Raw genomic sequence first — 26,211 nt, 5'->3', positions numbered from 1 at the left:
GACCGTCGCAAAAGCGTGACTGAATGAGGCTTTCATTACTTCATTTATTTTTTTATTTATTTTAGGCTGCTGAAGAATTAATGTGAATAATTTTCCCATTCTACCATCTGCTTTAGATTCTATCTCAAAGGGTTCCCAATGAGCACGGCACGTAAAATCATTTAAAAATGATCCTCTCCACATTTCCTGCACTCAGCAGTCTGCTAATGTGGCCAATAGATCTAGGTGATGGGACTGCATGATTTAGAGAGGATCATTAAGGTTATGATGAGCTGTGCAACTGTCTTGTTTATCCACAGTTAGCTGTTTCATTGCAGTGCCCCTTGTCACAAAAAGAATTTAACCATTTACAGAGCAGTGCCAGGAACATCCATCCGGGTGACTCTTCCACCTTGAATTCAAGGGGATGAGTTGCTCTACTGATTTCCATCTTATTTCCCTCGTGGTTTGGGTTGGAAATGTTGAGGAGCTCTGAGCTCCATGTAACTGATAGGAGGTTAAGTGGCATTTCCACTGGCTTTCAAAGGGTTATGTGCAAACAGTCCTGGCTGTCCTGTCTCTGTAGTCTCTTGGATCCAAGGGTTTTGGCTTTTAGTCTTCGCCTTGCACTCTGCCAAAACCTCTAGTCAGTGTTTGTGCTTTGGTGGCACTCAGTGTGATGGATAAATTCTCACTTCCCCTTCTAGGAGGAGGAGAAGAGGAAAGCTGGAGTCTTTAATCTGCCTGTTGAACAAAAACGGTTTGTGGCGGATGTGAATGGCTGAGTAGCAATATGCAAACTCCCCTGAAAGTACATGGAATAGTCAGCTGTGGCACAGCAGCGTCATACTGGCTGAAGGATGATTCATAAAAGGTACGTGTCTTAATTTCCTTTGTTTTCTGCAAGTTTCAGGGGTGGAGGATCCCTGTGACCCCGCCAGCAGCAATGTGTGCAGTTAGATCTATTGCTGTGGGTACAGTGTGATCGTAATGAGGTGATGCGGCGCTGGGACTGCACCTAACTCATCTCCTGGCATTGTGAAAGTGGGAGAAGATGGATGTGCTGTTCCCTTGCCTCTTTCCTCCATGTTTTGTTTGTTGTTCAGAAGACATATGGGCAGCCATGTACACGAATACACACAGATCTCTCCCTGAAGAATGATGTCACGGCAGATTTTTTTGAATGCAGAGTAAAATATTATAATGGCACGATTTCCTTCCTTCAAGCAAGAAAATGGTTGAGCAGATCTTCTGCTCTTATGAAAAGCCTGTGAGTCTATTACTTTCCTGGGAATTGGATATTTCTTTTTTTTTCTTGAAATGGGCTGCTTTTCTCACTTTAAGAAAAATCATATTTTGACTGGCACACCGTTTTTACCACGTTTTGCAATAGAATGCATAAAGAACTCCGAATGTTTTCACTTTTGATTTTTATATATAGAAGGTCTTAGATTGCATTTTGAATTACTGCTATCACTTAAATTAAAAACAAACAAACAAACAAGAAAACCTCACAGCCAACCACCCAAGCAAATAAAAAAAGCCCTGCAAGCTTTTTATTTCTATAAACTTTTCTATTTACTTGCCCTTTCCTTAGTGCATCTGCAGGGCATTCTCCTCACCCTGACAATCCAGATGGTAATAGGAGTGTATGTAGCTGTACTTGAAAAACCACATCAGCCAGCATTCAGACACGCTCTCCCATCATAGTTTGCAAACTATATTCTAGTGGCTGGTTGGTTAATGCTAACATAAATCTGCCACAAAAACCTGATGCAATCCCTCCATGTGAAAGAGGGTCTGTCCGTGGACTTGCTGGACTGGGATATTTCAAGTACAGAAACAAAGAGACCAAGATGTGAGTCTGGTTGGAAGCCCAGGCAGCCCGTGTTGGGCAGCAGGAATGGCAGCAGCCAGCCAGGTGTTGGCGGTGGGGTTGGCTGTGGCTGTAACACGTGGCCATGGGGGCACTGGAGTGAGGCCTTTCATTTCACATTAGGATTCTTCTAGTATTTGTTAGATAGAACAATATTAACCTTTTGAATTTATTTAGAAACTCATTAGTGCTTTTTCTATAGTCCATTCTTTTTCTGATTAGCTCTCCTCATTACAATTCAAATTTCTTTCTGCTACATTTACCACATTGTCCTGCTTTCTCTCATCTCTATTGTTGCTTGGCTTAATTTATTAAAGCAATGAAAAAGACAGGGAGGATGGCTGATGTAGCACCATTCCTAGGCCTCTGTGCTCTGGGAGGAGAAGAGATGAGACCCCCTTGAGCTTGCCATGCTTGGGCTGGGGGTCCCTTCTCACACATGAGATGCAGTCTGGTCCTGTGTCCTCATTTCATTCACTCCCCAGTCTAAGATGTTTTAATGGAATTCACTCTGAAAGTTGAGAATGATGCACAGTGAATGTCCCAGCATGTCTGGCAACCTGTTTTTAAGGTTATTTTGAAAACTAGCTGTGTATCTTTAGTAGCTTTTTTTCCCCTTCTTCTTCTTTTTTCTTCTTTTTTATTCAGTTGTTCATTTTCTCATTATCAAGATGCAAGTGTGGAAGCTTCTGTAATTGCTCCTGAGTTGGTAGAACTCCAGTGGATTATAAATTGACATTTTTGGTCAATTATAAGAGACCTGAGCTGATCCCTGTGCTGAGGGGAAGGTGATGGGCAGATGCTAAACTTCACATCTACATTTAGGTATTTGATGTACTGCTTTGCAAGATCTTTTCTGTTAGGAATGGGTGTGTTTATAGTCTTTCTTTCTTTGTCCTTTAGCGTGGTGTTTGTTTCTCAAGAGTGATGCCGATCCATCCCACGTGCTTGTGATTAAAGGTGCAATGTGCTTTTGACAGGAGGTGATTAAACGCAGTCGGATGACTGAAACCATCCCAATTCTTGCGGCTTTCTGATGGTCGGTGCGTTTGAGCATCTCACAAAGGTGAACGAACGTGTTTTCACAGCAGCGATCATCAAACAAGGAAGTGGCAAAGTGTGTTCTGTGAGGCACAAGGGAGTTAACTCACTCTGCAGAGGTTAGAGAGAGAGATTTTGGCAGAGGTTCAAAGAGAAGCTAAATTTCTGAATTTCTAATCCAGTGCCTTAATCATAAAATCATCTTTTCTCTGCATTTTTTTTTTTTTCCTGCCTGTGGTAATTATAGTTTTGGCTGGTTTTGTGTCCTTGATAAAAACCTGTCTTTCACACATCTTGTGAAACCGAAAAAAAAAAGTAGAAAAGAAGAAGATAAAACAATTGTAATTTTCCAAGTGTATAATTTTGGACTCCAGCAGAGGCCTAAAACAACTAAGGTAATTATTCCACTCAGCTCAGCACCGTTTGGAGAATTAGACTATTTTACGAATTATAGTTTTAAAGTAAGGCCCGTGAACTAGAAAAAGTTCAGCGAGCAACGTATAAAATAAGTGCTTGTAAGGATCAGCTGCAAGAGGAGAGATGCTGGCTGTAAGTCTTTGGCGTGAAGGTGGTTGGAGGAAGATGAAAAGATCGTTCGCATGAAGGAGAGGAAGGAGAAGAAGAAAGATGTGATGATTTAGGGTATGGGGAGGTTGCCAAGGCATACTTTCTGGGCTGCGAACATTCCTGGTACAGGCTAAAGAAATAGACTTTCCCCAAGGATGAATTTGGCTTTGGGCAGTTGCAGGAGGTTGGGCAGGGGAGGCTGCCAAGAGGCGGTGGGGCCAGTGTCAGCGGAGTTGTTAAAGTCTAGACCAGACGTGCGTTTGTTAGTGATGGTTAATTAACTTGTTCCTGGCAATCAGCCACCAGGGCAGGAGGTGGACTTGATTTGCAAGTCTTGATTGCCAGGAAAGTTACCCGTTATTGCTTGAGAACTTCTGGCTTTCCGCTTTTCGCCTCAGTCCTGTGTTCGCTGTAAATCTTTGTATAATTTTCTTCTCTCTCCACAGGCGCTTCACCTCAAATAGAACCATTTTTGTGCTTACTGATATCAGTGTGATTAAACCTCTGCCCCTGTCTGATGCTGCAGACTCGTGAACATCAGCCATTTTTAGAGACAGCAGAGCCAGAATTACCTGTGGCTGCAGAGGGGATCTGGGACAGCGTGACTAAGGAGAGCGCAGTGTGCTTGTAAGTGGGCTACAGGACATCTTTATTGTATTTCTTCTGAGCAGTTTCCAGGTGCTAACAGCCCTATTCCCAGGCAGTCCTACATTCTAGTTCACTTTGGAAGTTTGTTTCTTTTATTCTTTGTGTTCCTAGAGGCAGGAATCCAATGGAAGTTGCCCTGAGTTTCCACTTGACCAGCATTGGATTGTTGTTTACTTTTAACCGAAGCAAATCAGGAAGGAGGAAGAAAGCAATAACCTTAATTGAATTTTACTACTTCCTTCTTACGGAAACAAAAGGCAAGGCTGGGAATGCTTCTAGCATGATGTTTACTGTAGGAGGAAAGTCTCAGATAATGGGCCAGGCTGTGGCACAGACATGGAGAAGTGCTGGGGGGCGCAATGCTGTGATACCACAGGGAGAGAGGTTGCTGGATCCGTGGTGAAGTTGTTGGGCTCGGGGTGTTTGAGGGGAGGATGGTGTGTTTTGCTGGGGGACAATCCCTTGTCAAAAGAGGGAGAGGTGATAAATTTGTGAGACGGGAGCAGTTGCAGATGTAGGAAGAGACTTAGGGGAGTGGATTGCTGCTGAACCGGAGAGGAATAAAAGCAGGAGAATGACATTAGCATATAATTTCTGGCAGTTGTTTCAGCACATAATAACTTCAATTTAAAAGCTTCTAATTTCCCTCACTTTTGTGCCTTATTAAGCCTCCAACCTATATTTAATGGTGGGAATATCACTTTTTGCTTCCCTAATTGTATGCGTGCAATTGATCTATGTAACCTGCTATATCTATGCTGGGATTTCTGAAGCATGTGAGGACAACCTGCATCCTGGGATATGCAGAATTAACTCAGGCCCTCTCTTGCTTATGTTGTTTTATTCCTTTTCTTCCTATCGTTGAGAGCACAGTAACAAAAGAGTAAGCAATATTGGATTTACTGCATCTTACATGTAAGTAATGATTCCAGAGGTGTTTCCAGCATGGCAGGTTTCTAACTGTGTGTGTGTGTTTCACATTAAAATATATATATATATACACACACACACACATATAAATATATAAAAGCACATATTTCATATTTTTATGGAACAAATTGTTTTAGCAGTGACAAAGCTTGGGAAAATGTATCCTTTGGCAAGTTTTATTTGACTCCAGAGACTAGTCATGTTTTGCATAGGTTGGGCATTTCTATCCTCGCTGATCAATTAAGTGCCAACTTCTGCATTCATTTTCCTGTCTGGTTGCGCTGTTGATCTTTCCCAAGATACATATTTCTTTTCTGATTTGACTCACCCAGCTTCCTGAGAGAAAGTGCAGCTTATTCAAACTATTCTAAATCTATTTATCCAGGCAAATATTTGGACACGTAAACCTGTGTTAAAATGCTAAGAAGTCTATCAGGGCAGGAGATCAAACAAAATCTATGAGATTTAAAGCTGCTCCTTGGTGTGCTTTTTCTGGAAGTATTAATTGGCAAAGAGCAGTGTAGAAAATTGATGCGTACAGGCATATGCAGTGATTGAAAGCTTTGTTTTTGTCTGAGCTCCATTCTCCTAGCACTAAACTTATGCTTACTGTGCTATCAGATGCTTCGCCACAAAGGGGATTTGAGTTTAGGTAACTACATGTAGATCTGTGCCACTGCTTCACTCTTTAAAAGCCAAGAGTTGTCACAAGCTGATGGCTGTGTAATGGATTCCTCAGAATCAGCTTGTATCACAGTCAAACTCGTCAAGTTCTGATGTTTTATCCTGAATAGATCTGGTGTCTGAAACATTCCCAAAGAGAATTGCTCATGCAGCTGCTGCTCAGCCCCGCTCTGTAGTGTGATGGAGGTGCCTGTGGAACGGGGCTTGTTGCTGTGTTTGAACAGGACAGCAGGACAGAACCTGGAACCTGGAAGAGAAACGTTTGGGAGGAAGCAAAGTGCTTTGGACTGGTCATAAATTCCAGTTTACGTTTTGGTCGAGTTCAGTTCAACAGATCTTTCAATTGTGGCCTTCCAATATCTAAAGAGGAGCTGTAAAAAAGACTCTTTAGCAGGGTCTGCTCTCATAGGACAAGGGGAAGTGATTTCAGACTAAAAGAGGGGAGATTTAGCTTAGATATAAGGAAAACGTTTTTGACGGTGAGGATGGTGAGACACTGGCTCTGCCCAGGGGTGGTGGTGCCCCATCCCTACGGATACCCAAGGTTGGGATGGGCAGGGCTCTGAGCACTGATGGAGCTGCAGGTAACCCTGTTCATTGCAGGGGACTTGGACCAGATGTCCTTTGAGGGTCCCTTCCAACTCAAATGATTCCTGACAACTATATGCTGTTATTGGGGAAAAGACTTCAGGATCCTCCTGTCTCCCAAACAAGCCTGACCTCTAATTTCCGGAGAGTCGTTCTCTAAACTGTTGTCCAAAACTACTTGAGCCTGTGTGGAGTGATGGGAGATATAAATGGCCATGGGAGCGATAAGGAATTTAGCAACATTTCCTTGCTGCCAGGAATATAGATGTGAAAAACTGGAATTTGTTCTCCAGTTTTGGTTTTAAACTTTCGAACTGTCTGAACTGAAGTATTTCTTATTGATTCTGTGATGGAGGCAGAGGCCTGAATTCATGTGTTGTAGTTTTTATTTGCATTTTTTTCTATAGTTAGTCTCATTTCCTTGTTGCTAAAGGCCATTAGAGAGGAGTTGGATGACTTGTCTAGGTTCCTGCTTTTTGTAATTTTCCAAAGCTCTATACATAATAAATCAGGCGCACATTTTCGCTTCTGCAATTAACTAATCCACAATGCAACAGAAGCGGTAGAATTGATTGAATATGTCAAGTTTTAAGCCCTAAGAAAAAAAAAAAAACACAACAAAATAAGCCTATTTGTGCTGATGCTTCTCAGAATGGCTCTCATTCTTACACAGATCTAGCCATGAAATTAGGACAAGTAAGGATTTTGATACTACACCTCCCTCCAGTCAGTCCTACCTTCTGCTTGCAATGAACTTTTGATGTGCAAAGTCCAAATGCAGTCCAGCAGAAAAGCTATCAGAGACAATGTCTAGCATGGACGTCTTGAATTGCTAATTCTAACACTTCCTTGGCAAGGTCCTGTCTTTTTTCCTTTATGAAGACCCCTTGATCTCATTGCTTTACTTTCCTTCCTTAACTAAGAAAGCCCTAAGCAAAGGAAACATTGCAGGAACCCCTCTGAAGCTGCTGACTGGCAGTGAGCGGGGTATTTAGTCAAACTCATACTAAGCTGCATTTCACAAAGAAGCTGATTTCAGTATCACCTCCTTTCTTAAATAGAATTTGAAAGTCCTTTCTTGCAAAATGGGCTCAGTTAGCACGGCATCTTAGAAGCAAAGTTGCATACTTGGCTCTCTCTGTATCCCTGAGTACTCCTAGCTCACAAGCTGCTAAACTGGAAGCCGTTACACAGACTATTCTTGTAGTTTCTGTGATTTAAGTAGTATCCTTTCTTGTGACATTTTACCCCACGAGTTTATCCCCATTTTTCCTTTGCACAGAAAGTTCAGAGTCATTTCTTACACGGGTAATGCTCTGAGGTACCTCTGCCCCTTGCTGGTGTGCTCAAACCTGAATTCCTTATGCAGTTCAGGCTCAGCTAGATTTTGCAGTCCTGCTTTGGAAAATGGTGCCACAAAGACACTGCTCCAAAGGTGTAAAACTCTGTGAAACCAGCCTTACAGATGGGTGAAACCTACAGGCAAAATTTAAGGTGGAACGTGGGATTTTGGTTTCCTTTACAAGTTCCTAACAAAATTCCTTGGGACGAAACTCATGATACTTTAGAACTCGCTCAGTTATTTTCCTGCAACATTCTTCCTTCTAAGGAAGACGAGTTACAGCAGATGGAGTGCTGGAATCCTCCTTTCTTCCAGAGAAAGAGCATTGGCAGTCCCAGCTCTCTGTAATTGTTTCCCAGCTCCCTTGTACACCTGCAAAACATTGCCTGCAGCAGAACTTCAGAGGCCATTAAAAGAACATTTTGTGCAGAGATGAGAGATTTTATGTCTATTTGGTGAATATAAGAATATTAATGGAATAAGGTATTAGTTGTCAGTAAAAGAACAGATGTGACTTTAACAGCATGTAAAGATACTGGAACATACAAAATAGCTGGTGATGTTGAAAGCATAAAGCTCTAAAAATGCATAATTAAAACATACATTTGTGGATGAGAAAATAAAAATTGAATTATTCTTCATTTTAGAAGATATTTCCTTGACTTTGTAGAGTCTTCTTGTTTTGAGTTGCAAATATATCACCGGTACTGGTTTCCATGATCTCTTTGTACTTGTTTGCTACTTTCAGAACCTGCTGACTGGGCTGAGACACAGAATGGCTTCCACTGAAGGTGTATATGGAATCAGAGGGCTATTCCACACCTGTAAACTGGACAGCCGTCATGGTAAGTGCCACGCATTTTTGTGTCCAAAGTAGTAGATGAGCACTGAGGAAAAGTCGAGGTAAGTTTTGCCTGGTCATGATGATGAAAACCAACCAATGACTTCAGCATTTAACACCAGCAAAGGTTAGGACATGAGGCACAGTAAATTTTCCTTTGGACTATGCTTTGTTTAGTCCCTTTAGTGCACTGCCACAGGTCTCCAGTGCACCCAAGGCCCTGACAAACTGCACTTGCACTGCTGGCCCTGTGGATGTCACGCAGATATCTGATGAAGAAAGTACTTGTTTTTACCAGCATGAGCAACTGTCACAGGTCAGGTCAGGGAAGCAGGAGGCTGTTTCCTTGGGAGATGGTTTGTCTGCTTCTGGAATCGTCCAGGCGTGACTCACAGCTTTGCTTGGTCCTCCCTTTGCCCCCTCTGCACAATCCTCTGGCTGGCTGCTGCTGGGGGTGAGCGATGCACTGGGCTGGAAGGAGCAGCAGGTCAGGCTGTCTCACTCCAGTGTGGGGCTGATGGGTGAAGGGCATGGATGAGGGGTGGTGGGTGAGGGGCACAGATGAGACCTGCTCTCTAGACAGCAGCTCATGCAGATGTTTCAGAGAGCAGGGAAGGTGAGCTCTCGTGTATGGGTTAGAGAGAATCATTCTGTCCATCCCATCTCATCAGTTTGGGTACATTCATTTAAAAATGTGACGTTCGTGAGACAGGGCTTTCTTACAGTGCTTCTTCATACTGAAAGAAATGTCAGAAATCCCACATAAGCAGGAGATGAGACGAGAAAGCCCTTCACCTGATCTTATAGTCAGTAGAGAAGGTTAAAAGGCCACAGCCTCTTCCCTGTCAGAGCAGAGCTGCTGGCAGGACCTCTGCCCTTACCTGACCTCTTACCACGGTGATGGAACTGCAGACAGAATGATGGACAGCATGAGCATAATCCATCCTGATAAGGTTTTCTGAGCCTGTATGTTTGAGTAGTGATAACAGAATCTGTGTGAGCCTGTGGAAACCAGCAGGAGTTTGTTCCTATGGACTTAGGCCCAGATTTCACCCCATGGTGTTTCAATGTTTTGGTTCCATTTTGTTTAGAGAACTGCATTGGAGGCTACTATGGACAGCCCGTCCCCCAGCTGGCCCCACATCTCTAAAATATACAAGGAAGATGTGCTGGAAAGAAATAACAGAGTAGCATCCTCCCAGTGAGCTGCCATAAACCTCTGTGTCTTTTGGAGCTTAAAGCAATGTTACATGTGAAAAAATATCAGCAAATGCCTTTCCAAAGGCATTCAGACACTGTTGTTCTTTATTGGCTTGGATCTTTGTTGCCTGGGGCTATCTGAGTCATTTCTCTTCCTAAAGTGCAAGGATGATTTCCTCTCTTTTAGCGTGAGAGGCTTATGCTCAGAAGATGCATTTATGAAGGACTGAAAGGCACTTAGTTTGGCTGTATGGCAAATGGCAGCTTGGCGTTACCATTGCTTCACTGCCTTAAGGTGGTTCTTACAAGGCAGCTCCATCACAGCTCTTGCTGCTGCTAGAAGTCCAAGCCCAGGTCTTTGCACACTGGTGTGCTGCAAAATGTCTATCCTGTACCAACTGCTGCTGTGCTGGTAACAAACATCTTGTGAAGAAGTGCTTTCACCCCCAAATTCGTCTTGCTAGATTTCACTTGTGTGGGTGTTTGCCCATATATTTTAGTGACTCAAAAAAGATCTAATAGGGCAACAAGGAGTATCAAGGATGTGATGCTTGGGCAGCGCAGTTTGAGGCACAGCAGAATAAATGTAGGGTTGGAGTGGGGCTGAGCAAGGGGTCCATCCTGTCAGCCTGTCCTCATGCTAATGAAAATCAGTTTTATGCTCAGTCCCTCTGAGAGGCGTCCCTCTGCAAGCCTGGGTGCAGCGCTTTTGTGCTCCAGACCTCTGCTGTGCTCCCAAATTGGCAAGGCTATTTTGGATGTCGGTAGCTATTGAGGGCTGTCAGAGCAAGGCAAGGCTTGAAGGGAGAGGCAAAACATTTTATTAATTGAGGATATATGAGTGGGGACAGAAAAGAAACGAAAGTGCTTTTGACAGAGAAGCCCATCCCCGTTCTACACAGCAGGCTGTCTCTTAGGACAGGGTTATCCTGCAAGTGGGACTCTGTGAGTTGGGCAGGTAACAACAGCATCCAGGCTGGGGGAAGTTTCTGCAGGTTTGCTGTCAATAGCATCCAGCTTGCTTTTCCTGAGAATGTTTTTCCTTAAATCTCTTTTCCACTTCAGCCTTAAAAGTGGTTGGAAAATTAGATTTTATTGATGGAAGAATTGCACACGAGGCTTTGCTTTCACCCACGTCTTCTATGGAAATAAGCCTGCTGCAACCTGGCTTCTTTTTCTGGTGGCGCTAATCCTTTTTGGGTTGGTTACTCAATGTTAACTGAAAAAGAATAACAACTTTGTGCAAAGTGGGGCTGTCCCTGAGCATGCTGTTTTATAGAAAACTCCTTTCTTTTAGTGGTGGTTGTTTGTGGGGGGGGAAATATTTCACTGCAAAACATCCATCCAGTCTTGATTTGATTTTTGCCTTTCCTCAGTTTGGCTCCAACTCAGATTATTTGCTGTGCCCCCTTCCTCTCCATCTGCCACTCTCTAATGGGAAATAAATCTCTAGGCTCTTCTGTTCCTTGCCTTCCTGCTCATCTCCTGCTCTTGCTGACTTGCTGCTGGAGATCAAACAGCTTCTTTCATAAAAAAATAAATGTGCCATGTATATTTTTTCCCCCAGAATCCATTTTGACTGTGTGAGACACAGAAATGCTAATTAAAAACAAAAAATAGTAATCAGGGGTTTAAGGAGGCAAAAATCCTTCCATTCCTAACTACAGTCAAGATAGTATATTTTTTCCAACAGAGGCAATGGATGCCTTGGCATCTCTCGTCCTTACAACCCAGACGGCCCTTTTTGAGAGCATATGTTCATCACTGTTGAGTTGCTGCAGGTTACTGCCCGTACCTGAGTGGATTGTCTGGCCATGATATCCCCTCTCCCCAGTGAGCACATCCCCTCTTGGCACACTTGGTGGAAGCAGTGCCAGATTGCAGCATGATGGGACAGGTTCACAGATCCATGTGTTCTTGCTCGCAGGCAGCAGAAAGATGGGACACAGTTGGGAGCACCTGTAAGGAGTAGGAAGGTGTCGTTCCACATTAAACCCTTGTCAATGCAGAGTTGCACTTGAGGTCATCTTACTTGCATCTCCCACAGGAGGATGAGGTCCAAGCAGCACAGCGTGACTTCAGCTGGGGCAGATGAACCAACAGCTCCTGAAAGCACTGTGGCTGCATGAACCAAACATAACTGTGGTGCTAATAGTGGCTGTTGGAGCTGAGGTACTGTCAGGGTTCAAAGGTGGATGGAACACATTGCAGCTTTTCAGGCTGCTGTGTGTTTTAACCTTCCTGGCTCTCCAGTGGCTCAGGAATGATTTTCATCTGTCCTGAATGTTCCCATCTGCTATCAGAGACACTGAGCCATGCTGCAAGCGTGGAATGAAATGCAAGGGGAGAAGGAAAAAGGCATTTGATTCCTGTCAGGTAGATGGAAACTCGTTTTTTCTCCTTTTCTTCCTTGCCTCCTGGAGAACACACCGTATGTAGAAGGTGACCTTTTGTCTCTTTCCTCCCCACCCGAGCTGAAAGAGATTCAGCTGACACATCCGATGACAGATAGATACCAGCATGAGCAAATTGTGCTTGAACTTGCTCCAGAGAAAATTGTTAGCAGGCACGGGCACGGGCTGGGCTGCGTTAGGGAGAGCACAGATCATAGTCAAATGTTTGTGTCATTTGCAAACGCTGCTGTGAGGGGACGTGGAGGGGGTGAGCAGATGAGTGTTTTGAACTCTGAAGGTTACTGTGGAAGATATGAAATAAGGCTTCATGCTTGACTTCTGAGGGAGATTCTCTACTTGGGGAAAGTTCAGGTGAAATCAAGACTTAATTCCAGCCATTTGGATTGTTTCTTTCATCTTCCGCTTTATTGATTTGATTGATATTTTTGCTTTTAAAGTTGATTTCTTGTTGATTTTTTTTCTGCCCTCCTTGCTAAAGGTCCCGAAGTGTCAATTCTCAGAAAGGCTTTGCTTAGTGTGGATGCTGTTTTGCTGGTAGAAGTAGAAGCAAAGAAGAGCAGATTAAAAACAAACAAACCAAAACGTTTTGAAGCCGTAGAATCTAATGATGACAATAAAACTCTGATCACAAATCCCAGATGTAAAAAAGGAAATTTAAATGCAAGCATTTTGAAAGCGTACCCAAATGGCATTTCTGGGCTGATCGATATGAAAGGCCTTGGTAACTCATTAATTCATTGGGTTTTAATGAAGAATTGCGTGTCCTGGCCACCTCTGTCATTCTGTCTCTCGTGCCTTCCTGCATCCTGCCAATGTACAAGTCTGAACCCTGCCAAGTTTTGCCTGCTGGGCAGTGTGGACTTCCTTCCCTGTTCTTGTTTTAAGAGATGGAAAATCTTTCTTCTCTCTGTGTCTGTGCCTGCCATGGTGATCTCATGCCCCTTCATCCCTTGACCTCAGAAAGACTGGCCTTTAAAGGACAAGCGGTGCTCACTCATCTTTCAGCAGCATCTCTCTCTCTGCTAGTTGCCTGTGGGATCTGTTCAGGCCACGTCTATTAGGAACCTGGCCTGTGCAGCCCAGAAGACAGTGAGAGATGGATGGTGCTGGCATACGGCCACTTTGGAGGACAGAGCCAGATCAGCCTGCTGGGGAAAGGCACAGACAAATGGAGCCTGCAGGACAAGCATGCCATTACCTTGTTTGCCAAACTCATTACAGAGAAGTTGCAAAGTTCCAGTATGCTGCCTCTGAGACAAAGCTGTCAGCTCATTTGTGAATAATTCCGGGCCACGTTCAGGTAGGGCTGGAGAAAGTGGAGCTTTTGATGGGGTTAGTTTGCTTGGCGCAGCTGACACCAGGGACTGTGTTCTCTTGTGCGGTGGCTTGATGGACAGAACAGCCTCTAGCAGGGGTTAGATGGGAGCACAAGGCACCCTGGCTGTCCTGCCCTGAACCCTGCATGTCCTATGGCCACATCCTCAGCCCTTGTGTGCTGATCCCTGCTGATTCTTGAAAAACACCAAGCACAAGTGTGGGAGACTGAGCCAAATCTGATCTTACACTGTTATCATTAAAAGCCAGCAAAATCCATAGCGTTATAAAAACCTTTCCTCTCAACAGAGAAATAGAGCAGTCTTTGGATTACTTGGTGAAATGTCTGTATCTGAGATACAGGATGCTATTTTGGCCTTGGCAAATTGGTTAAAATCCAATTACAATTTCTCAGGGAGGTGCATGACCACAGCTTAAGAGTGAATCCAGGTAAAATTCCTTTATAAGACATAAAAAGCTTCAACAACAGCTGAAAAAAGGAACAGCTAGTAGTGTCAAGCTATACCATTCTAGGCCCCAAAGCTGCTGCTTCATATTCCTAAGAGCAATCTCTTGGCATTGACCCACTATAGCTTTATGGGACACAGGGCTTTGTGTTCCAATATCTCCAACCTGCTGTACTTTGTGCTTTGATGTCTGTGAGGAAAGGTTATGTGGGCGGGCAGCTCTTGAGGCAGTGTGTCCAGACTCACTGTATTAGCAGCAGCCATGGGTTTGCCATTGCTAAGGTGGTCCCAGCACTTGCAGCCAGAGCCAGCAGCCTAGGGAGCTGCTTTAGGGACAGAGGAATGCACTGACACACTGCTAAGAGCCATGAAGGCTTGCTTGGAGGACTCACCCCAGTGATGGGCTGCTTTTGGAAATGACACATTGATATTGAAAGCCTTAAATGTTCCTCAGGCAGGCTGACAAAAACCACACTCTTGTCCTCAGGCTGCTGAGGGCTCCTCTCAACTAATGAAAAATGATTTTATTTGGTTCTTTTGCTGCTGCTGCTGTGGAAAAACAACCCATCCTCACAGTGCACCAGAGGGCTGCAGATGTGTTTCCCAACCTCTGGGCTTTTTCTGGGTGCACCCCCTGGCACCTTGCTATGGTTCTGAGCCTGGTGCTATGTGCTGACTCTCATTTCTCCATCAGGCAGCTCCTTGCCACCTGGCACCCAGCATGCTGCAGGTGAAGATGGAAGCTCCAGCCCCAGGGAAGAATAATGCTGACCCCACATCAGCACCAGCTCTACACACCCATCAGGGATCAGGTGCTCTGGGTTTTGCTCCGGACCTATGTTATATTTCCTCCACTTCATTCCACGTCTGTCTAACAGACAGTATGTAACTATAATTTGGCCCAGCCGGTTACGTGTGTGACTGCTGGCAACAAGCGAGTTCTTCTGATGTTTTGCTATGTGAGCCAAATATCTCCCTGTACTTCTAGGTCCTTCACAGACACTGTGTGGGATTCAGATTCACTGCTCCCTAACTGTGCTTCTTTGTGGTGCCTGAGCTTTGTAGTTGGGATTTGATTTTATTGAAGAATGACCCAGAAGCATCATCCATCCTCTTGTTTTCCAGTTGGAGAACTGAGGCACAAAAGAGCTGTGAGAAATTTATACTGAGGTTCCTTTTTTCTGAACTTGAAAATTGATGGGACTGATTATTTATTTGTTTACAGCACTCATCTCTCTAGCTGATTTTCACGGCCTTTGGTACGTTCACATCTACAAATCCGGCCCTCAAATTGTGAAACAATTTACCATGGAAAAGTCCTTGTTTATCTCAAGATTTTGTTACAAATGACATCAGGGTCATCTTCCCATTAGAGTCCTGATCCATGGCCAGAACAACCCCCTGCTCTGTGCTGAGCCCAGAGCCCTGCTGTGAAATGCTTCTGACAATTAGCAGTGATTTGAAGGTGCTGTTGCCCTCCTGTATTTGGCTCAGTGTCTGTTCCTCAAAGCCCAGTTAAGCATGAGGGCTTTGGTGAGTGTTGTAGGGGACTACAGTTCCATTTTGAGACATTCAAGCAGAACTTCACTGCTTAAGCCCAGCGATGATAAATGGGAATTATGTCAAAATCTTGTTACTGAAACTGCTGGCTTAAGCTTATAATGTTTCCTGTCTGATTATGTATATGGTTGGAGTGTTAATTTACTCTGTAATTAACTGCTTGACTGTTTGCCCTTGCCAATCTTCCTTCCCTATGTTGTCTTCTATGACAAGAGGCTTAGTTTTCCAATGTGCATTTCTCTTTCATTTGTGTTGCTGCTCCGAGACACCACATAGCTTGTTGATGTTTCAGAAGGTGGCTGATACAGCCTGCCTGGTTGCAGTGAGCTGTGCCACATTGTGAATGTTGTTGGGCCACTGAGGCAAAGACTTTGCTGGTTGTTGTTTTTTTTTCTTCTCTCAAACCAGGTTCTTGCTTGAATTTTGTGCATTTAGTGCCCTATGGAGTCTGGGTTGAGCCAGAACAGGGGTTTCAAATGCCCTGGGACTTCTATGTTGTCTGGGAATAGCCAATTGGAAGATGATGGCAGGACAGAACCCTGTAGCTCAGTACTCTTCTCCCTTCTCAAACTCCAACATATGTTTTTTAAAGCCAATCTAACAGCTTACCCCAGCAACTTTGATGCCTATCCATCCTCTTGCCCTTGTTCTTCTTTAGCTTCTCCCCTCTCTGAGCCTAATCATATCACTACATCCTTCCTCAGCTGCTTCTCCTGTGTCTGGCTTTCAGCTGCTCCAGGCTATGATGAGCCACCACTCATGCCTGCCACCAATTTCAAAGGATTTCTTGAACATCATTATCATTTGGGATGCTTTTATCCAAAGATGTATTGTCTACAGAAGGGCTCCTGTGAGTTGGAAGGCACCAGGTGGCATTTTCAAAATGGTCTGTGTAGCATAGGATCTCAGGCCCCAGTGAACATCAGTAAAGAATGTGTCTTGGTCATTTACGTGCTGTTTGAAATCACTGCCTGATGTCTTAAAGAAATGGAGGCAAATGATGAAACACCAGTATGCAAAGGTTTGCATTTCTGTCCTGCTGTCCAAACCAGAAAATTATCTGTTTATGTGGACAGCAAAGTTGTGAGCTATAGTTGACAGCTATAGACTACGGGTTATGTGAAAATAAAGCTGCTCTAGAACTGCTCTGTGATAGACTAAAATAGCTAAAAGCCTCTCCCTGCCCCAACACCAGTCACACTCCACTGATGAAGCACAGCACTGCAGGTTGTGAGCCAGTGAGCAACATCTGAGCAGGTGGAGCAGAGGACGGCTAGAAACCTTCCAGCTATGGGAAATCTGAGTCATGGAAGCCATTGGATAAATTTAAATACATTATTCTAGCTTGGAGGAGGAAACCATCTGGGTAAGTAGAGGGACACGTGTATCTAACTAAGGGAAGAGCCCTTTCACATGACAGAAGAACTGTCCTGAGCCTGAAAATCTGGCAGACCTGAGATAAAAAAAAGACCAGTTTGCACGTTACTGATTTAATGTGTGCATTGCAAGAATCCAGCTATGGGAAATAAGATTCAAACATTAAAAAAAAACAATGATAAAGAGAACTTTGCTGGTATTTGCCAGCTGTATGAAGCAAGAAGGCCCAGAAATTTCATCAGAACATCACATTATAAAATCTGGTTTAAAGACTTTTGAAGAGATCTTGTGTTTGAATTCCAAATTCCATGACAGCTCTGTTTTAAACAAAAAGCTGGGAAAGTAATGGGGACATCTCTCTGTGCTTGGATTGCAGCGGGCTGAGGCGGGTAAGGCAGTCTGACTTTTAACTTGGTTTTGAGTCAATGCTCTGCTCTGCAACCTGGCTCATCCCTGTAGGTTGAGGGGACTAAGTGGTCTCCTTGTGTCTACACCACTGCCACAAGGTGCAGAGCGATCAGCCTGGAGCTCTCTCTCTATCTCTTGTCACTGGCTTCAAGTGACGTGCAAGTGGGAATGCAAGATGTGATAAAGAATCCATGAAGTTAACTGCTTCAAACTATGCAGAGACCCATGGGGCTTCCTCCTTACCTTGGCTTTAGACAGTAATGGTAATCTGAAGTTTTATTGTATTGTTTTACAGGCATAGATCTCCAAGTCCTGTGGTATGGGCTCATCATTGCCATCTTACAGATGGGGTTGCTGAAGCATAAAGAATTGAAATGACTTCCCTGGAATCATTAGGTGGGCAAATGGCAGGGCTAAAAATAGAGTCCCAATATCCAGCCGTTCAAGCAACCCGTCGCCATTCCTAACTCAGAGGAAGGGTGCCAGTGAACTTAGTTAAAGCAGGTAATAACTATTCAACTGCATGCAGTACTCAGTCCTCTTGGTAAGACATCTTCCCAAGTACTCCACCTAAATCGTTCCGATAACACAACACTTTTTTTGGAGAAATATACTGACAGAAAAAACAGTGAGCCACATATGGCTGTACTGTCCGTCAGTCATAAGAACCATAATACGTTCAGAAGTTCCAAATGCCTTTTAAAGCTAATGGTCTGTGCACTAATAGCTCCTGGCCCTGGCATCCAGGCTAGCAGCTGGTGCCACTAATTGGTAGCCCCGAGGATGAGCACGTGTGCGGTAGGCAGGCGACTGGATTTCAGGAGCAGCAAAAGGATTGGGACTTCTGCCTTGCTAATCCTGCCGTTTGGCGTGCTCTTTAATCAAGATGAAAAGTCAAGAGACCGCGAGGGGCTAACAAACAACAGCTTTGGCCGATTACAGGAGTCCAGCTCACGCAGACCTGACAGGCATCGCCTGGAACGGGCAGGCCAGTAACAGCTTGTAAACCCACCCCAGCTGCAGCTGCTCTTCTTCCCCAGTGGTGTCTGCTGGACAATGCTGGAAATAGCATCAGAAGATAATGTCTGTCTGGCCTTTTTGGGGATGCAGGATCTGTTATTTGAGGGGTGGATGTCAAGTCGTATAAACGCATCCAAACATCTCTGGCTAAGCCCGGCAGAAGTAAACAGGCTGCCTGACATGGGTCTGAGAAATCATTAGCATCATTCTTCCTCTTCTCCTCTCTGTTCTCTGCCTTGTGCAGTGACAGTGCTTATGCTGTGACAACTAAGGATTTGCAGACCCCAGTACCAGTCAGATCCCAAAGCTCTTTCTGTCCTTCCATTTAATCTGTCTTGATGGATCCAGATCATACAAAGCATCGCAGTGAGATACTGAAAGAGATCACCAGCTCTAAGCATTCTCATGATTAACCTTCCCACCACTCCCCAGAAATATCCTTTCCCAATACGTTTGTGTCTGAGACTGAACCTTGCTCCAGATGGCAGTGGGCTGAGATGAAATTTTACCGCAGTCAGAGCTCATGGATACACAAAAGAATAAAAATGTGCAAAATCACAATGACAAGGTTGTTCGGGTATCTTGTGATGTTCCAGCGTTAGAGAAAACCATGCTTAATGTGCCTGCATGGCAAGGTAAACTAAAGACCATATAATTCTATTATAGAAGAAGGAGAAAACCCATGTCTCTTGTCCTCCTTGTGTCTGTGAGCATTACGGCATGCTTTTACACATGTTGCTTAGTCACTGGATGCTGAAGAGTTCAGGATGAAGTCTTCTTATGATTTGGTTACTACAAAACCTGGGGCACTGCCTCCACATTGCTTTTTCATTGGGCCGTGCAGTGACCCGGAGTGCTTATTCAGGCGTACATGGAGGAGGAAGATCTCACTGTTCTTTCTTCTGCTGCTGTGCTGCTGTAGAGGAATCTGTTTGTTTTCCTAGTCATGAGACTGAGCGTGAGGTGGAGGACGAAAGCCTCTTCCAGAAGGCAAATAGGAGCTATGTATAGACTTTTTTTTCACGCAATGACAGGATGAGAATCTGGCATTTGGAGTGCTGGGGTGAGCTGCTCATCTTGGGCAAGGCAGGCACCAGTGGGTGGTGTCTTGTGAGCTCAAGGGGGAGTAAGAAAGCACTTCCCACTGGTGAGATGTGCTGCAGTGTTTTGTGGGGTGGTAAAGATGTCTCATGGGGGATGAAGCCCTAACTGGGACAACTGGGAGCTGGTAGAGCTCTCAAATTCACCTCTCCCCAAATCCACCTTTTCTCTTTTTTCCTTTTTCCCAACCTGTTCTTAATATCCTATTTCCAATCCTGGAGTATGTTGGAGTGTTTGAACTTAAGAAACATACCCTGTTCTATTCAGTGTGGGACTTCTCAATAGGTTAGCTGCATCTTGATACAGCATCATCTGCAGCAGTGCATTGAGGTTTAGAGCCTTGTATATTAAACATGCCAGCAGATACTTCTCACAATAGCTGCCTCCTCTTTCTCCATGAATGAATAATGCAGGGAGTTCCAGATCATCTGTTCCTGTCTTTGCTGCTGCATATTGATATAGTCACAAGGACTAACTGTTAAAGAGCAAAACGTGAGGATGTTCCCTGACCTTTCCCTTCTCCCCACCAATAAATCCTGTTTTTTTTTCCTGTGGAGGCAACAAGCACTGGCTGCTGGTAGCAGTGTTCTGGTGATCTGGATGCAATCAAGCACAGGGCTGAGTACTTCTCAGGAAGGTCACATTAGCGTTGGATCTCTGTGATCCTCTTTTGCACTGAACAGCAAAATTGAATTCCCCTTCCTGTCTCTGCTCTGTCTTACATCACTGCAGGGTACATGTATCCTCCACCAGGCACAGCCTCACCTGCAGTGCTGTAGGAGGACACAAAGGGGGCTCTAAGGGATGTGGGGGGTTTCACTCCAGCCCATAGAACTGAACCACAGGGGGCTTAAAATCTGAGTTTGTGGAGGGGCAAACCAGGGTATGCCTCCTATAACAGCTTTCCTTGATGAAGAGGTGGGAGGGAGCTTTGAGGCAACCCTCTCTTACTTACATAAGATTCAGGCCCATCTGGGGGCCCGCAGGTGACAGAAGTGAAGTGGATGGCACTGCACCCCTTTGCACTGCTGTCTGAGCCAATAGGGCTGGCCTTCCTGGATGCTCATGTATGTGTTAGGAAGGAAGAGTGGATCCTGAGGTCCCTGCTGCAGCTGGCAGGCACAGCCACCACCTGTCTGCATGGGCAGATGCTGGCAGTTGCTGTTGCAATGCTCCGCTTCCTCTCTTCCTGGAAGCCACAGTGGAGCACTGCCTCCTATTCCAAACACCATTTTATCACAGCTCCTCCTTCAGCCTGTTGTTTCCTCAGCATGGATGGCAACGACACAAGTTTGGCTCAGGGTGGGTTTTCCCTCTCTGTGCTTTGCTGTGGGTGAGCAAGAAGAGATCCATATATTGTTATGCAGTTTGGCAGAAAAGGGACCTTGCTGGGGAATGCACATTGGCACCCACAGGCAGAGCCATAGAGAGGGTGCTGGGAGCCAGAGCCCAGCTGGGTGGAAGTGATGGTGGCCACTTATAAGTGCCACTTTATAAAGAGGCACTGCAGGACTTTATGAAATGATGAGGACAAGGACTGAGTCTTCCAGAGCTCTTCCAGGCACTGGTACACTATAGCCCCCAGACAGATGTAATTAATGAGACACCCTGCTTTATGTAATAATGTGTGTTGTGTGACTCACCCTAATGAACAAAAACAACGCCACGTGTTTCCTAATGGGACTTCTGTTCCTCATGTCCCCATGTTTGCTATGAATTATTCAAGGCATCAGGAGGGATCTGTGAGTAATGACATCTCTGCTCATTCTGTCTCACCTCAGATGACTCCAGGAGTCTGGTTAGCAGTTTGGGTCTGTTCTGGTCCTTCCAAAAGATCTGCAGATTTCTCCAAACCCTTGTTCTCTGCTTTTGTTTAGCTCTTCATTGGGGCTGCCAGAAAAGGAAGAAAAGCAAGTTAGCTTTTAAAACTAAGGACAGTAGCAATATTCACAGCAGGGTCTTATTCAGGCAAGTGTGTGAAGAGTGTGCAAGGTGTGTACAAGAGCTCACAGGTCTGCTCCCTTTTGTTGTAGGCAGGAAGTCCTGACTCACGGCAATCCAAGCTTCAGGCAAAGGTGGTTGGAACACTGTGGTCATAAACTCCATCACAGACTGGCTATCAGCAGAATGGAGGTAGGCGGAATGGATGGGAACTTCCAGCTGCCATACAGAGCATGACCTGCTGCAGACCCTGCAGCTCGATGAGTCCAAGGCTGGTGCTTCTCTTGCAATAAGAAGAGTTCACTGAGGAAGGAAAAAGGATGAAGGGAAGAAGCACGGGACTTACAGGACTCGGGCTTTGGTGTTCAGAGGAATGAGCAGAACAAATGGCTCCAATGGGTGGGGATTTCGGTAACCACTTCAATTTTGTGGTAGTTCCCTTTTTTTATTTGATTGCTATTATTAAACTTGTTGTGTTCACTTTTTCACTCAGTGCCTTGAGGTTGCACCATGCTCTGGATTTTATGTAAAGCCATTCTTCTAGCTGCAGCCGTGGAACAGAGAGCCTGAAGGAGACTTTGGGAAGATTAAAGATTGCTTCAAGAGAATGAATGAGAGCAGACAGCCAGTATTTCCCACAGCTAAGAGCTGGTGTGGAGCCTTAGCGCTTTGTCGCAGCTCTGAATCTGCCATTGCCAATGGCCAAAGGGGATAAAACTGAACATCTGCCATCTGTGACTTTTGACCTGAGAGGGACGATCCTCCTTATTCCGGAGAATGAAGCTCTGATTTAAAGCACTTCATGTCCTGCTTTCGCTGATATGAGAAAGGCACAGATGTTAGGGTCAGGCTTCAGTTTTAAGAAGCCTGCTTTTGATTACAAGCCTACAATAGAACCATGGAAAGGAAAACAGTTTCTCTTGAAGGAAATGAGTTGGGAGGCTTTTGTGGAAGCAAAACCAAAGGGATGAACGTTGCAGTGCTGCAGCAAGGGGCAAGCTGCACTTCCACTATACACAAGCACCTCCAGTTCTCAGCCTTCTCTTTGTTTTGGGGTACATTGCCTAAATCCTAAAATAACCAACCTGGGCAGCATCAGGACAAAGCAGTTAAGGAGGCAACGCTTCTTCTCAGGAGACAGTGGCTGTTGGAAATGGCTGAGGTAACCAGGTGTGGTGGGATATTTTTACCCTCTCCCAAATAGGAGAACTTAAGAGGACTTCAAAAAACAGACACAACATTATTTCTAAGCGTAACAGTTTAAATAGATCAAGATTTTTCTACTGCCATCGTAGACTAAACATTTTAAAGATATATCCCTTTTATCTCATTCTTAAGGTCTCTGTATAGTTGTAATTACAGAGTAAATTGATAGCCAGAAGGTATCTAAGAAAAGATTCACCAGTGCTGAGGCTTTCAGTCAAGATGGATACTCACCAGCATTGAGGCTCACCACAACAAACTCCACAAAGGAGCAATCTCCAGAAAGAGATGCTGCCTTAGTGGTATCAGCCCTTAAATGGGATCTAGGAGAGGTGGAGTCAAGCTCTACCCCTTCTGGGAGCACAGCTGAATTACCCTCACCTGTGCTCCCACAGCTGACCCAAAACTTGCCTCAGCTGATTAATCAGAGGTTCAGGCTGTGATTACCAATTTCCCATACACCCTGTGATTTAACAGGTAGTTGTGTGTTCCCCTGAAAACAATCAGAGCATATGGGATATTATATGAAGAAAATCCCCCCAAAACTCAAAGACATTAAAAACAGAGATCTGCTAAAACACAATTGCTAATTCTTCCCAGGATGCAAAGTTGAAAAACAATTAGATGGAGGCACAAATTGCGCAAGCAAATCCATTTCCATGTGCAAAATTTTCTGTTAGCAATTGCAAATTGGACAGCGAGTTGAAATTCTCCCCAGTGGAGAAGAGGAAAGCACAAAGGCTTCTGCCCCTCTCAAATCTTGTTTGTCTCTGTGGTACTTACAGAGCCCTCATTAATGAAGTATTTAAGCTTGTTACAACCTTATTGCAGCCCCTGAGAATAACATTCATTTCACAGCATAAAGTGAAGTGCGGGAGCTGTGTTAACACTTTCTGTGGCTCAGCTGTCCTGGGAGCAGCAGACTGCAGCATCCCCAGCCTCAAACCTGTACATCCATCATTGCCCTCCTAGACAGGCTGTACTGCAGATCCCGTCTGCTGTGGTAGAAGGTAATGGGATCTAAGATCCTGGGGCCGTGTCACCTCCACCAACTTCAGCCCTCAGTTACATGGGAATGCAGCCTTCCACTCCATGCTCAATCTGGCTTCAGGTCCCCAAAAGCTCAGGTAATGGGTTATGTTGGAGGTCATTGGGTCCTTCTGCCCAATGAGGGCTCTCTGGCATGGACTGCTGGTAGAGGCAACGCTCAGGACACAGCGTGCTCAAGGGAGTTTTTTCCTATTCCCCATAGCTATCCATCCTCCTTTCAGGAAAATCTGAGCTCATCCCTGAAGTGAGCTGTTTGGGGGCAGTTTTCACCCTATTGATGATCGCCTTCTTGTTTTTTATAATTCAAGTGGCTGCATATGAATTGATATGGAAGAAGAAAGCCCTAATTTGCTGCATCCTTTGCCTTTTCAAGTTGTGGCCAATGGAGTTGTGACCTCACTTGGAAGTCACAAAGTTTTGTGTTCGTCCCACATTTCTTCTCTGGGCTGCTTTAAAAGCTCAGAATTGAGTAACGTCTTTAAATCCCATTTCATTTTCATATCAGGCATGTATTTAACAATAAACTGAACATGAATTTACAATGCTTAGAGTTCATCAAGGATTTCCATCCTGAGGTTTTCTACCCAGAGGAATAAGGATGGCAGTGGAACAGAAAGCAGAAGCTGGCATGGAAGGGATGTAGAAACACCTGAATGCTACACAGACAGGCCAAATTAAAATGCTTGTTAAGGAGAACGCTTCCTATAGGGTGCGCTGGGAGCTGTCATGGTAGGATGCCCCATGTTGGCGCCATTCAGATGGCTTCTTGTCTCTAATAGGCACAATGTGATATTCACCCAAATCCCACAGCAGCTTTGGGCTATGAAATTAAGCAAGTCCGAAGAATGCAGTGGGGAGAGTAAATGAGGAGAGTCCTTGGAACTATTTATTGCTGTGGAATATGTGCTTTTTGGAATATGATGATGAAGAATGTAAAATAAATTATTAGCAGGACAGAAATCAATTTCCTTCCGCACACAGTTATTCTTGGCCATGGTAATCCCTCCTACCAATATTTTAAAACTCAAAAATTGGTTCAAACTTGGTTCCTCACTGGGAATATATGTCACTACGAGGCACTGGAAATCTTCTTTACCGCTTTCCCATAAAGACCAGTTGACAAATATATGAACCATTATGGGAGTGGGAAAGTTTATTTATATTTTTCAAGACATACTTAAGATCAGTTCCCCCCCCTTCCTCCAACCTGGGCACGTCTTTTTCTTCTGATCTTTCTGCTGATGCCTGGGAGGGAAATAAGGGAACAGGAAGAACAAATGGGGTGCTGGCAGCAGAGCTGCATGTGGTTGTTGTTGGGGCCTTGGGGTCAGTTGTGAGCATCATTTATGTATGGCTCTTCTTGTGTCTGTCGATCCCAGTTTGTAGGCAGCAGTGAGCAGGGGCTCTGAGTGCTTCTCCATAAGCTTTATTTTACACCATTTTATGGCTTTGGGTTGCTGTGAGTAAGGGGATTGAAAATGACTTTACTGTAGTTCAGACTAGAGCTCACAAGAAGTTTGTTATCAGACTCACCATTGTGGTAATTAGGGGTACTCAACTGTTTCTGGATGCAGAAAATGCATTTTCTGTAAAAAGATCAATTTTTTCCATGGAAAAAAATTGATTTTAAAGGAAACACATAGACATTTCTGTTTTGTCAAGAAGATTTGAACGAAACACATCATTCCTGCCTGGCGGATCCAGATCAAACTATCTCGGCATGTTAAGCCAAATCAAAACATGTCATTTTCAGTTAACTCAAGGTTTCTCTCTACTGGCCAGAGCTGGCCCAGTGCCTCAGGAGCTGAGGTTCAATGCTGCGAGCCACCCTCCTGCTGCCTGGGTGCTGTGTGAGCTATTGTGCCCTTGAGGCACAGACCAGGGCCTGGAGGCTGGCTGGGAGGGCAGAGGGATGGCAGCAGACTGTGGGCTGATGGTGTTCATGCTGAATGCCTGTGCAGGACAGGCGAGCTGCTGGGCTGCTGCAACAGCTCAGCGAGGCACAGCAGAACCTTTTTGATTTATGTGTGTAGAAATGTATCTAAACAAGGCGCATTAAGGTAATCAGATCTTCTGATGAATGGGAACTTGGGTTTGCAATGTTCTCTGACACCTGCCTAGGACTCACATTTAATTTCCCTTTGCTTTGCACAGTGCTCCTGTGGTGCTGCAGCTTGCTGTCTCCTGGACTGAGCTGCACTGGATGGACTAGGAGTGGCCATCTACCTTTTTTATTTGCAAAAATTGAATCCCTTTGAGCATAGCCAAACTCTTCTGTTTTAATCTCTTCATCTGCATTAGTTTCTGGGAAAAGATTGAGTTCCAGCCTTGATCATTAGGTTTGCGCAGTGTTCATGGTGCTTGCAACATCACCATCTGCACTGCTAGTGATTGATATCTGACAGTCAGAATAAATCCTCTGTATCTGTTAGGCCGATAAATTCAGATCTACCTCTGTTAGCCTTCTGCAAGTAAGTGAGGGCCTCTGCATCTCCATGGATGTGCACAAATATGAATCTGAAGCATCACCATCCCTGAATAGGAGTATGGACTCAATGATCCTTATGGGTCCCTTCCAACTTGGGATTTTCCATGATTCTGTGATTCTATGAGTTCAGTTGAACAAGTCTATGTAATTAAGCAAAAGCTTCTCCTTAGAA

At 44.6% G+C, this 26,211-nt stretch overlaps 1 long non-coding RNA gene across 1 annotated transcript; it reads left to right on the top strand.

Annotated features, from left to right (window-relative positions):
• The first annotated feature begins 695 nt into the window (after positions 1-695).
• Positions 696-25,939, top strand: LOC140259317 (uncharacterized). Its single transcript, XR_011905388.1, has 5 exons — positions 696-853; positions 3,910-4,090; positions 8,404-8,500; positions 21,391-21,490; positions 25,706-25,939. It is a non-coding gene; the product is annotated as an uncharacterized lncRNA (long non-coding RNA).
• The last annotated feature ends 272 nt before the right edge of the window (positions 25,940-26,211 follow it).

This window comes from Excalfactoria chinensis, chromosome 15, assembly GCF_039878825.1.
Source record: "Excalfactoria chinensis isolate bCotChi1 chromosome 15, bCotChi1.hap2, whole genome shotgun sequence".
NCBI classification, from domain to species: domain Eukaryota; kingdom Metazoa; phylum Chordata; class Aves; order Galliformes; family Phasianidae; genus Excalfactoria; species Excalfactoria chinensis.
This window is presented reverse-complemented; position numbering and strand designations above follow the sequence as displayed.